General features: G+C 37.3%; 1 long non-coding RNA gene across 1 annotated transcript; it reads left to right on the forward strand.

Moving 5' to 3' along the window:
- The first annotated feature begins 8,788 nt into the window (after nucleotides 1-8,788).
- Nucleotides 8,789-12,706, forward strand: LOC146745873 (uncharacterized). The gene is made up of 3 exons (XR_014929540.1): nucleotides 8,789-8,830; nucleotides 9,111-9,256; nucleotides 12,568-12,706. It is a non-coding gene; the product is annotated as an uncharacterized LOC146745873 (long non-coding RNA).
- Nucleotides 12,707-13,386: the final 680 nt, after the last annotated feature.

Raw genomic sequence — 13,386 nt, forward strand, 5'->3', positions numbered from 1 at the left:
TACAGAAATCTACAAGCTACAAGGTGTACCTGGTTGCCTGTAATACAAGAAATGTACACACTACACTTATATGCAGCTGTTTATATTGAAAACCGAATTCATTGGCATAAGTCCACCCAATTATTCACACATACTGGAGTTGTCCGACAGAAAGCGTTTAATTCCATAAAAACTACATACATATAAACATGAAATACGAGATTCGAACTCACAATTCGGCAAATGCGTCTCGTCACTTTTAGCAAAATCGCGCCCCGTTACGCGCTGTTCTAAAAATAAGACGTGAAGTAGCGTGTAGTGAATGCGCACATACCCAATTACTTACATTTCTATTAAGTATAGTATGCCCTTGAACAGCCGAATCTGATTCCATGTCAAAATAATTTACACAAACATATGTTTGTGAAGTATTATAATTCTACAGTCTACAGACCTGAATTTGAAATATAGCAAATGCGTTGCCAGTATGGCGATTATCTCGCTTTAATCTCTGAAACAATCAGCATATGGGATTATAAGTTCAATTGACAATTGACATTTCAAAGCAACAATCAGCGATAGTGATGTACCTTATCGTATTTCCTGTAGTGAACTAGGATTATAACAACAGTATTAACCCCATTCCATCTTTGATTGAGCACTAATTTGCATTTTAATACCCTAGACTTCTGATCCCATACGACATGTAAAAACAAGTAATCACATGTTGGTTTAATCTCGAATACATTAAACTTCAATAATAGTATGATATAAATTGAATATACAAAATGAAGTCACACTGGTATCAGTTGTAATTTCATTCACATTCATTTCCGAGCAAGGTTTCAACTGTTTCATAACTTTGAATTTTAGTTTTGTCTGCAACAGCAAGTTTTTATCTGAGCTTCACTGATTTCAATCGGGTCTATCAAAGAAAAAGTTTCATTTTTCAAGATTTATTCAGCAGACGCCACGAATCGTTAATTTAGTGATTATCAAGTACCTGTCATGGGTGATGTTCCAAGAATGGCAATAAAGGTCAAACTAAGATCAACTGACGTGGAGCTAGATGACTTTGGAGTGTATCATGATGCAGTAATCTGTTAGAAAAAGTCACAGGCAAGTGTGGACAGACAGACATAGATTCACAGTTTCGATCAGAGTCGAGTAAATTGTACGAGAAAGCTATATACCACGAAAATAAAAATCCGTTAATTTTCCCATATACAGAAGATGTAATATACCATTTGTTATTGCGTTAGTAATGTTCATAGCTGCCTGAACAATGGATATCATGGCATCGAGTGGTATAATTATTAACAGAAAGGATGGGTTACTGGATATTAAAGATTCTGGCTAAAGGTATGGCGTTATATGAGGTAACCCACAGTTTCGAGTGAATGTTTCCTAATTATACCACGATATTAGAATTAATATTAAGCAATGCAATCGGTTGTATTATCTTGAATATTTATCAATTTACATAGAAACAATTGAGGTATATATTTATAATTTAACATCGATATCAAATATTGAATGTGATTTGTAAATACATATACGTCTCAACCGAGTCTCGGCATTCAGAGAATGGTAAATTTTTATTCATTTTCTTTAGTTTTTATCTTAATTTTCAAGACTTCAAAAGATTTGTTGATTTAGCGCTCATTTTGTGCAGATAAAAACAACACAGAATATGCTTCACTACTTAGGGCACACTGGTTTGGCTGTACGGTCCCTTAATGTGAAAGCCGTGAAATGGCAACAATCATCAATTAACATGGACACGTGACTGATTTGCATAGTTATTTCATATCTCCTGCTAATAGTATTCGTTGGGGAATGTAACTTCAGAAATTATAACAAAACAAAACAATATGAATGGAGTGTTACAATAAAAAATGTATAGAAAACTCAACTTCAGATAAGAATACTTATTTTGTTGTGTGTGCATATGCATGCGGTATTGACTGAATACTGCAGTACTTAAGTAGTAGCTACTATATATTACAATATCCGTCGCGGTGATTAGCCACAATGAGAACAAAAATAATTTTAATTCTAAGGAAACTGAATAAAATTAAAAATATTATAGTAACTAGGCAAAATTAAATACAAATGAATAAAATAAACAACGCCAGTTAATCTACTTATTTGCCGTGTCATTTCGGTTGAATGTTTATTACATTTACGTGTGTCTTGGTCACAAATAACGATGTAATTTGCACGGTATAATGGTGAAAAACAACATGATCATTTATTTCAGTTTAATATACCAACAGACAATTTTGTCTAAATTTTTTTAACACTGCGCTACAATATCGTTTCTCATGCGCATTTATCTTCAGAGATATCCAAGTGCATACGTATATAAGCATGCTATCAGTTTATTACCACGGGCAATGTATTAATGGTCACTCGATATAGTGTATTTGGCATCAATTACCGGGAAGTGTTACTTTACCTGCACGTTTTTTAGACTAACATCATGATTAACTTTCAATGAAAAGAACACATAGATAATGTTGCCACCCCATTATTTTAGGTCACATTGAACATAATAACATATATAAATAACTCAGAATTGAGTATTTCGATACTACCTCGGGCAGTTATTCCTGTTAGTGAAAGGTCAATACATTTAGTCCCAATTAAAGAGTCGTCGTTGTTCCATATTACTATAAGTGCGTGATAACAAACATATTGTCTGTTAGCTTAACGTCATTTTCGGCAAAGTTCAAAACATTATTTTAATGGGTTGGGAAACGGACCAATTACCTGACAACAGCAGGCCACCATTATGATAAATAACACGATATCCATTTGAGGGAAATTGAAGATTCAATAAGGATAATGTCGTTGAAAGTGTTCCAGATATAGACTGAAGTCGTGCCAACTAAATAATGTGATTTAGAGCGCGGAGGTTTAGTGGAGACCATGTTTGTTTTCACTATAATGTTATCGAAGTGAAGAAAAGATATTCATTGTTGTTTTATTTTGTGATTTGTATTACAATTATCTGTAGTCATCTTCAATTGTTTGTATGGGTTTTAGCATTAGCTTTAAAGAGTATACACCTGCCGTGTAAACATATACCACAATTGTTAAATCGACAGCAGCGCTCGATTAAGCTAGTGGCCGTGGAAATGCCATTAACGGATATCCCTTCCCAATAAATTGCGCCATCTAGCAACCACGCGCGACAACATATTTCCGGGCGCTTGATTTACGAATGCATTTAATAAAGGTGTATTGTTCACGTTCAGCCGAGACGATGAACAATTCCCGTAATTACAATATATATATATACTAGTTTTCGACATACAACATAGCAAGTAAACGCAAAACACAGAATTTCAACCTTAAAATCGAACGTAATTCCGGTATGCAATGTTCTGTGTTTCAGTCATACAATCTGTCAAGCAAACGAAAAACATGTCTCATTCATATTTACATATTGAGAAATTGACATGATGTAACTTTATAAGCAATATATTATGACTACATTCTATGTTCGTAGCCAGAGTTTTAAAATCAAAGTGACACACAGTCTTTCTAATGTAACATTTTACCAAGAAGTTTTGGTATGGTCTCTCTCGTTTTGCCCGTTGTTGTTAAATTCTTATTTAATTTAGGGCTAAACAAGGAGCTATGCTATGAACAGCGCGCCACCTAAAAAAGTGTGGGCTGATCTCTTGTTCTCACTCATTTGCTGCTACACAACGCCCTCTTTTGACAAATTTATAAAACCTGCAACATTTGTGCTCCATAAGTGTTTTAGCCCCCAAATCAATTCGCATCACCGCTCCCTTTTTTAGCGTGACCTTATAATATACGCATGCGTATTTGAATATATACTGGTTATATGGGGCCGTATATAGTAGACGATGTTGAACAATGAACAAAAATAAGTCGAATTATTGTTTTATATTTTAAAATATATGTATTTCATTTGCATAGATTTGTCTCTAGAAGATAACACTTGTTGGTTGTATGTCGTTTCGACAGATGTTAATTTTCTAAACATTATGAAAGTAGAATGGCTTTTGTTGCCATTATTTTGCAGGGGTTTTAAGAAAAATAAAAAAACCGTGCTTTGGCCGGTCATTATTTTACAAATGAAATAATAATGAAAATGACGGACTTATTATTATAGAGTATGGAAATTCGGTCTGAACTATCAAGGGAAATATGCCCATATACGGAATTATATACAGAGATGGAAGTAGTTTGGAATATAAATAGCGCCCTCACGCTTACAATTTTTTCTATTGTAAGCATATGTTAGGCAAATAAGTTCTGCTTGTGTCAAGTATCGTCCTATTTATAATGAGACATTCACCGGTATGGACATACTAGCGCTACGATCCAACTTTCAGTGCAGAACTTGGACTGTTAGGGTGTGAATACTTAAAGAGTGGTGATCGTCGCGCCCTCATGAGGGCGCGAGATATGGATCTCATATAAACAAAGACGGCGATTTTGAATGATGTTGCACAGAAAGACGAATACAAACTGAAAGGTTACCAAGCTTTAATTAGGGGATTTTGGTGATTAAAATATATCGAAAGAGTCGCCGGCGGTAATCAGTGCAAGTGGCGCCCAGGTCAAAATCCGTGCTCGTGATTCCATTTGAAAAGCGCATTGGATTATAGGAAAATAAACGTTTATCAACACAAATGTCACACATGCGCGGCGTGACGAGCACTGCCCTTTAATTTGTATTTAAACCAGTGACCGAATTCCGGTAATTCGCATATACAGTCATATTGACAGGAGTTATATCAGTTTCGTAACATTAGCCCATACAGCTGGTGCAATGAATGTAACGTAGTTACACATGATTGTATCTCTGAGTACCCTGGCATTTTTATTCATATTTGCTTGTCTCTGAATGAAATCCAAGTTCAAAAATCATTGCATTTTTTATACTAAATTTGTACGAATAAATGGTCAATATTTGATATCGTCGCAGAAAAAATCTTATCTCTCGCACCATGTCGAAGTCAAACGTAGATATGGGACTCATATAGCGACGCATGGAACGAGAATAAAATACTGTGTTTATTAACATGAAATTCGTACACGCGCTGCGCGACGACCACCGTGCTTTAATAAGTTAAAACAGTTGTTTTGGAGATTGTATGGCAGTATGTGTTAGTTTTTATTTTTTTTTTGTTCAATAAGTTTATTCTTATAAAACACAATGGCAATATGGAGAATGTGCTATATGTGCATAGGTGGACAGTTCTAATTTACAAAGAACAAACAAATTCATTAACACTGTCGTATTCATTCGTTTTACTGGTTTGCAAACATAATAAACACTGGATTGTCAAATTCATCACGGGGCGTCCTCCAGTCTCAGTGGGTATAACTTCCTCGTCGTGTTAGTATTCGTCGTCCGATTCGCACTGTTTCGTTGAAACCGATTCATTCATGGCCGTCTTCACGAACCCGAGCACGATCTTGTTAGGAAATACTGTATTTGGCCGCAGTTAAATTTAATTAAATGATTTTATCGGGTGTGCTAAAGAGCTGGATCCTGTAACAACAAGTCGCATTAATTTCAAATTTAACAGCGTAGCTCTAAATAAAAGAGTGGATATGTTTAACATTACCTAATTTTCACCTACTGAAAATAAAACGCTGACCGTCTGTGCTTATGCACTTATAAAAGGTAAAACATTGCCAGTATTCAATTTAAATTTATTTAGTGTTTTTTTTCATCAGAAATGTAAAAGTCGTTGAAACTGGTTAACAGAATAAACCATGTTTGTTTAATTGTTTTAATTAGTTAACGTAGTAATCATAGTGTGGGTATACAATCATAAATCCGCAACATGTTACACTGTAAGACTACAAGTCACACGTGGAACAATGGAATAACCACCCCCAGAAGCGAGTATATCATAGTATTTTGACCAGCGTTAAAACACACATGCGATAGGAGTGTGTTTATAAAGTACTCTGGTCAATATTGAGATGTGCACGCGCGCCCGCGGAACAGAAATATCCTTAAAACACTGAAATCCATGTTTAAATGTGATGGAGCATCTGAAACGTAGAACTTGCAAACGCGGTATACAGTGAGTATAGAAACATCGATCGGTGACGCAAATTCGTTCTCGTATTTCGGCGATGCGAACTTTATTCGAGTAGTTTCTTGCGTTGATATATGTGAAATAATAACGTCGTGAAAACATAATTATAATTAAATACATATGCCGATCGACGCCGTACGAAAATTTGCGTTTTTAGACTCCCCCCCCAAAAAAAAACGTTTTTGCGTCGTCAGTGTAATTCTGCAAAATAACCTTTGACATACTAAACATACCATGCATTGACACGCAGATCGCCGTAAACCAACCGATCTGACACATACCGCGCGTGGAACTCTGGGAAAAGTGGTCGGAACTATTTCCACATTGTGCCAACACAGGTGGCGCTATTTGATTGGTTTGCGGCGATCTGCTTGTCAATACAATATTGAGAAACATTAGACCTTTAACCTCGCAATTTACATGCATTTTAATGTTACTAGGATAAGACATGCTGATGAGTGTTGTGCGTTATTTTAATTAATCAACTCATTAAAGATTCAATCTTGCTAAAAAATAAGGAGAGAATGTGTTCAAAACATGAAAAAAATACTTGTATATAGTTCCGCGGAAGAAACGCTGACTAAAATGGTGGCTGATTGATATTTAGCCTTCAGAGGCTAGTTATGCGTCATAAGACACAGGTCTGTGCTGAATAGCGCCACCTGTGTTGACACAATGCATACCATGGAATCGCAAAACTTAGTCTTTAAAACTTTATAATTTTAAAAATGTAATCTGACATTCTATAGTTGTGTGCATCTATGCTAGGCAAGTGATATTTGCATAGAGTTAACATGATGGACAATATAAAAATTGGATCATTTGAAATATATATGTATTGACTATGTGAGTGAATTACTGTCGACCGTGCAGCACATTTTCATTTGTGGCCACATGGGGGCGCATTTCCATTATTTTACTGGAGTCAAAATATTGTACCTTTATCGGTATATTGAGATTTACGGGACATTTTATCAAAAATATTCAATGAGTATTTATTACCGAGGCATTCATACATGATATTTTAGTCTATAGCGTAGTTTGTAACACTTGTAGTGCAATAGTTTGAAGAATTTTTTTCAGTCTTATATCAGAATCCCAGTGTGAAAAATAAGACTTCCCACTTCTCAAATCTGCACTATTATACACAAAAACTAATAAGCTGGGAAACATATACACACATCCATACATACATTTGAATCTTTTATTCTCGAGTAATAAACAATCAGTTAACAATCACTGTTTAAATACAAGAATTGGACATATAGCGGTAAGTATAAATCAAAGGCGAATACAAGTGATACAGTACAGAAAAGTATACAATATAATATGTTTGAATATAAAACGATGAAAATTAATTACACATGATAATGCAACGAAATATAAAGTAATTGTACAGGTAGGTATAAAACAATATCGGATACAGTACAAATTATAGTCGAATATGTACAAACAGAAACAGTAAAATAATCCTGAGAATAAAATCAAAGTGTTCATTTTATTATAAAAATAGTTCAATTTATTATTTACATAATATAATCTGGATGGACGAAGTCTTCGCCGATGACCGATGCTACTGCGTCGTTGATACACCAAAGTTGGATGAAAACGAAGGCTGCCATAGTACCAGTCAGCTTGTGGTAGTTGTATTCATCCCGTAATCTTGATTTCAGTCGTGCTTTGAAGCAATGGGTGACATCAGTACCAGGTAAGTTCTTCATTTTTCTTTATCCGGGTAATGTGTATTGAAGCTTTTACCCGGATGTGATGATGAACACCAGCAATATGTGAAGCACTAATGGTTTCTTCCTAGGTGGTCCAAGTAAGTAATGGGACTATCAGGGGGAAAATCTTTCTACTCTCGGGTTCTCCACACTTGCCAGGGGGGAAACTCGTCTCGTCTCTCTATCGCGTCCCCTTGAGGTACGGGATCGGGAAAGTCACTTTAACTTTACAGTCAAATAAGACACACACAACGAAATACGTTTCAGCTCTCGTCTTAGTCGGTCAATCGAGCACTCTATAAGACACAGCGCCCTGGGGAAAAATCCCCAAGACTCTCACAAGGCTGAACCAAGACTCGCCCAAGACTGGACTGCCTCAAGGCTCGCCCCAAGTCTCTCCAGGACTGCTCTCGACTCTGACTCGTCTAGGACTGCACTCTCTCTCTACTGCGTCTATCGTGTTGTGCTCCCCAAGACCAACTCAAACTCTCTTTATTCATTTTCACAACTCTAACCAATTACAAAACAGTAAAGAGACTCTAGGGCGTAACCTTCAATCATAAAGCCAATCACACTAAGTACTGAATACGTCATATCTTTTGATTAATCGTTCACTACATTAATAACTATGGATATAAACTGTCAAAATGGCGACGATTATCTGGTAATTAGTTCCAAATCACTGAGCCAAGTTCCGTCCAAAACTTCAAATAGACCTAAACGATGACAGACATAACACAGCCGTTCGCTAATAATCAGCTAATTAAGTCGGTCAACAGATACGCGTAAACAAATTCATGACAGGACAGTGGGATGGACCCAATGTCTAACAGATTGTGAATAACTTTATCAAAAGTTACAAACAACGGACCCAGCCTGGTGCACTCTATGAATACGTGCATTAAGTCATCTTTTTCTTTGCAGAAAGTACAAGTGTCCGATTCTCTCAGCCCAGACTTGAATAAGAAACCTCCAGTGGGGTAAGCGCCATGAAGAAGACGCCACTGGAGGTCGCCATCTTTTTTGGTGAGTGGATGGAGGTAACATTCCTTAAAATTCGGTTTCTGAGTATCAATCGATAGCAAGTCACACCACACAGTGCCTGCCTGTGTGGCGTCCTTGGAGGGTTTGTTAACAGACACCAGAAAGTTGTAAATGCTACCTTTCTTTAGTGTGTACAAGGGACAATTGAGCAAAATATCATTATCATCATCTTTATACAATAATTCAAGCGAATATCTTGGATGTGTAATATTTGTGGAATCTGTGGTGTTTTCATTATTTACAATATCTTTCATACTCGTAGGGATAGCATTGTGAACAATATCTAGAGCGATACCTAGCAGGCGTGCTGAGTATATACTAATGCGTGGATGTAACGATTGAACTGACAGCCATTTTCCATCAGTCAATAAATCGCCAATCCTAGTCACACCGGATTCAATAAAATGAGTAAGTTTGAGAGGTGTCTGTCTTAAAGGATGTAAAATGAGTTTATTATAAAATACCGGTTCCAGACAAACGCTGTGGTAAGTAGATGGTACGTCCTTACGCACAAAAGTAGTGCTAGACCAAATTTTTAACAAACTACAATAAAAACTGGGAACATTAAAATCAGACTTCGGAATATCAATAATAAACAACTGTTTATTATAATTCAGATTTTGAAATTGTCTTAAAAAGTAATCAGCGAAAAAGAAGCACGGATGACTTGAGTTAAAATAAAAATACCGTTGTACATATTGTACGCGGTATGAGGCTATAGGGGTTGGCAAGTGTGCTAATCCCTGTCCTCCTTCACTGGGAGGCAAATACACCTATTCGGCAGGAATCCAATATCTTCCCAACCAAAAGAAGTCAACAAACATTTTTTGAATCGCATTAATTACTCGATCGGGAGGAGAGAGACAAATTAGTTTGTGCAAGAGTTTGGATACAACAAGATTGTTAATAATCAGAGAACGCCCTCTGTAGGACAGAGCAGGTGCATATTTTGACCAGTGACCTATTTTCGTCTCGACCTCGTCGATGACATTAGACCAATTACGATCCGTAAAAGCGGTGTTATTCCCAACAAAAACGCCGAGAACTTTGAGGCCGTCAGAGGTCCAGCCTATATTTAGTGGCTTATCAGGTCTATTTTTCCAGGCACCTACCCATAGCCCTTGCGACTTGGTATAGTTAATGCGAGAATTACTGGCATTCTCGTAAACAGATAGCCATTCTCTGAGTTTAATAAAGTCAGAGTTCTTGGTGACAAAGAAACTGACATCGTCAGCATAAGCAGAAAGTTTAACACCTCGATCAGGAGAGTCATCAACCTGAACACCAAGGATACCACTCTGGGTTCGGATCTTGTGCAAAAGGGGCTCGATAGCTAGCGTGTACAGTTGCCCTGATAGGGAACATCCTTGACGAATACCCCTAATAAACTGGATAGGGCTGATGAGGGCGCTATTGACGCGGACCAGACTTTCAGTGTTAGAATAGACAAGTTTAATATAGTCACAGAACCGATTACCGAATCCAAACGCCTGTAGCGTTTTTAATAAATATCCGTGGTGAACTCTATCGAAAGCTTTCTCCTGGTCGAGAGAGACAATTCCTAGTGTTATGTTTTTTTCTGTTTGCGTACGTGATGACATCACGTATCAAGTGTATGTTGTCATAAATTTGTCTTTCTGGGATAGAGTAGCATTGATCGATATGAACTATACTGGCAAGGACGGATTTTAATCTTAGAGAAAGCGCTTTGGTCAAGATCTTGTAATCCGCGCATAGTAAGCTTACAGGTCTCCAATTCTTCAGTAGTCCATTGTTACCTTTTTTGACAGTAGAGTGATAACAGCCCGTCTACACGACAAAGGCATCTGGCCCTCTTCGATTGAGGCAGTAATGACGTCGTGAAGATCAGAGCCTAAAATCGACCAAAAATGTTTATAAAATTCGCCGGGAATACCATCTATGCCTGGGGATCTATTGGTGGAAATTAATTTGACTGCGTTGGTAAGATTTTCATGCGTTATTGGCGCATCACAATCTTCCCTGATAGCGTCGTCCAGTTGAGGCAACCCGGAAAGCAGTTTATTTTGAGCTTCAATGGAAATGGGACCGGGAGAAAACAAGTCGCTGTAAAACTCTTTAGCCATTCAACTCATTTCAGCTTGTGACCCAGTCAGCGATCCATGAAACGCTGTAAGTGTAACATTACTTTACGCGACCCCCTTTGTTTCTCACAGTCAAAGAAAAAGGATGTAGGGGCATCGTTTTCATTTAAAATTTTATGCCGAGATCTTATGGCAGCACCCTTACATTCCGTTTTTGTTAGATTTTCCAATAAAGTTTGTTTCTCTTCGAGTATCCCTTTTAGTGAAGGATCGTCCTTTAAGCGGTCTTCAATATTTTTAATGTCCTTGCGTAATCCAGCTTGATTATTCCTGTATGTACAGGACAACTTGGCACTGTACTGCTTTGTGAGTACTTTAATATTCAGCTTGCCAATGTCCCACCACATTTGAATTTTACTGAAGCGTGATTTCTCACTGCGCCACTTCAACCAATAATCTGTGAATATTTCACAAAAATCTTCATCCTGCAGGAGGCTTAAATTAAAGCACCAAACAGGATTACGTGCATTAATGGAGTTAAAAGACAGACGGATATCGACAGGAAAATGATCAGAAAAATCATAACGAGGCAGTATAGACGATAATTTAATTCTGGATACGATGGATTTAGATATATAAAACGTATCAATTCGTGATTTGCTCTCATTTCTACTCCAGGTATACTGCCTGACAGTAGGATTGTGATGGCGCCACGCATCAACAAGTTTGAAGCGCAACAAAATTTGTGATAGAAACCTAGAAGAAGAAAGATGTGGCTCTGGGCTGTCCACCCGGTCAATACTCGCATCCATTGTACAATTAAAATCGCCGCCAGCGACGACTGGGTCATTGTTTATATTATTTAAATGATGTTTCAACACCTTAAAAACCCCCAACAGTTCCGGCCCATTGGTTGGGGCATATGCGTTTATCAAGTGCAGCGGGAACCCATCGATTTCGACATGAATATGCAAAAGACGACCCGGTACTACATCATTGATATTCAGAATTTTAATATTTGCATTAGGTTTAAAAAGTATAGCAACGCCTGCCGAATTCGTTGATTCGTGAGAAAAAAATGTAGGCGCCCTCCAGACCACACGCCAGTTCGGCTCATCAGACGGAACAGAGTGTGTTTCCTGAAGAAAACAAAAATCCTTAGAATAATTACTTTTAATGTATTCAAACAGCTGGTATCGTTTTAAAGAATCTCTGCAACCATGTACATTCCAAGTAATTCCAGCTACGTTTGCCATAATTAGAAGAGATAAAAAGCAACCAAGCCAGTGACGCATATCCATGGAGTGTTGATACATAATTAACATACAATTCAATCAGTTGAAACAATGACAGATTGCGAGGAAATGCCTCGTTTTTTACTCAAGATACTTGATCTTAAATTCCCATCTCCTTCAGCACTGGATTTTAATGAACGTTTAACATGTTTCGAAATACGCATTGTCATTCGCTGTACGCGTATCTTTTCTTTGCTCGGGAAATTGGCACTCTTACGAAGACTGTTTAAGGACCTCACTAAAAGTCGGAGGTCGGATCAGAAAGAACTCGCCTGCTCGATTAATTTGCTCGAGTTAAAAGACTCTTCTAGAAAAAACAACAATGATTCTTTAGATAATTTTTTTTTATTTTCATTTTCAGACATCCCGACGTCTTCCAAAGAAGCGACACTCATGTCCGACATATCTGACATTACAGACTCATTATCGTCTCCGTCATAGGACGCCACAATTGACTTCGAATCAAACACATCCACACTTTTAGAACTGTGTAATTCACCTGGATCAGGTGGATGTAAATTGTGTGAAGAAGATGGTGTGTCTCCCGTGGGAGGGGGTACTGAGTAAGGGGTTCGTACCCTTTCCTCGCCAATTTCTATAGCAGATGATCTTGAAAAGTCATCACTGGAAACAACAGAACCTGGTTTATTATCATCACAATGATCAGTACGCGTGCCATCTAATTGACATTCAGATATGCCACGCGTGACAACAGCTGCATGTTCTTTAACACCAGTAACCGTAGTTGTGATCAATTCATCAGTGTTATTAGTGTTTCCAAAGTTTGTAGTGTTTATAGCGTCGATGTCGTTTTTTTCAAATGGAGCAATATTTGTATTTATATCATCAGTATCATCGTGTGTATTATCAATAATAGTATCGGCAGTTATAATTGTATCAGTGTGTTCATCAGTATCATTTGCAATTATGTCATTTATATCATTTGTATTATTATCATGTTTAGAAGTTGTGTCAGTTTTATCATTTTCAATATTACCAGTTGTAGAAGCGGATGTAGATGGAGATATTTCCATATCAGTGGTGTTGTCATTGTCGCCATTAACAGTATCCTGTACAGGGATATTTCCGGGACAATTTCTTTGAATATGGCCTTTCTGTTTACATTTATGACATGTCACCTCATCCGTCGACAGGTATACACGATAGTTACGCTGTTCGT

This window comes from Saccoglossus kowalevskii, chromosome 5 (genome assembly GCF_978046115.1).
Source record: "Saccoglossus kowalevskii chromosome 5, keSacKowa6.1, whole genome shotgun sequence".
Lineage (NCBI taxonomy): Eukaryota > Metazoa > Hemichordata > Enteropneusta > Harrimaniidae > Saccoglossus > Saccoglossus kowalevskii.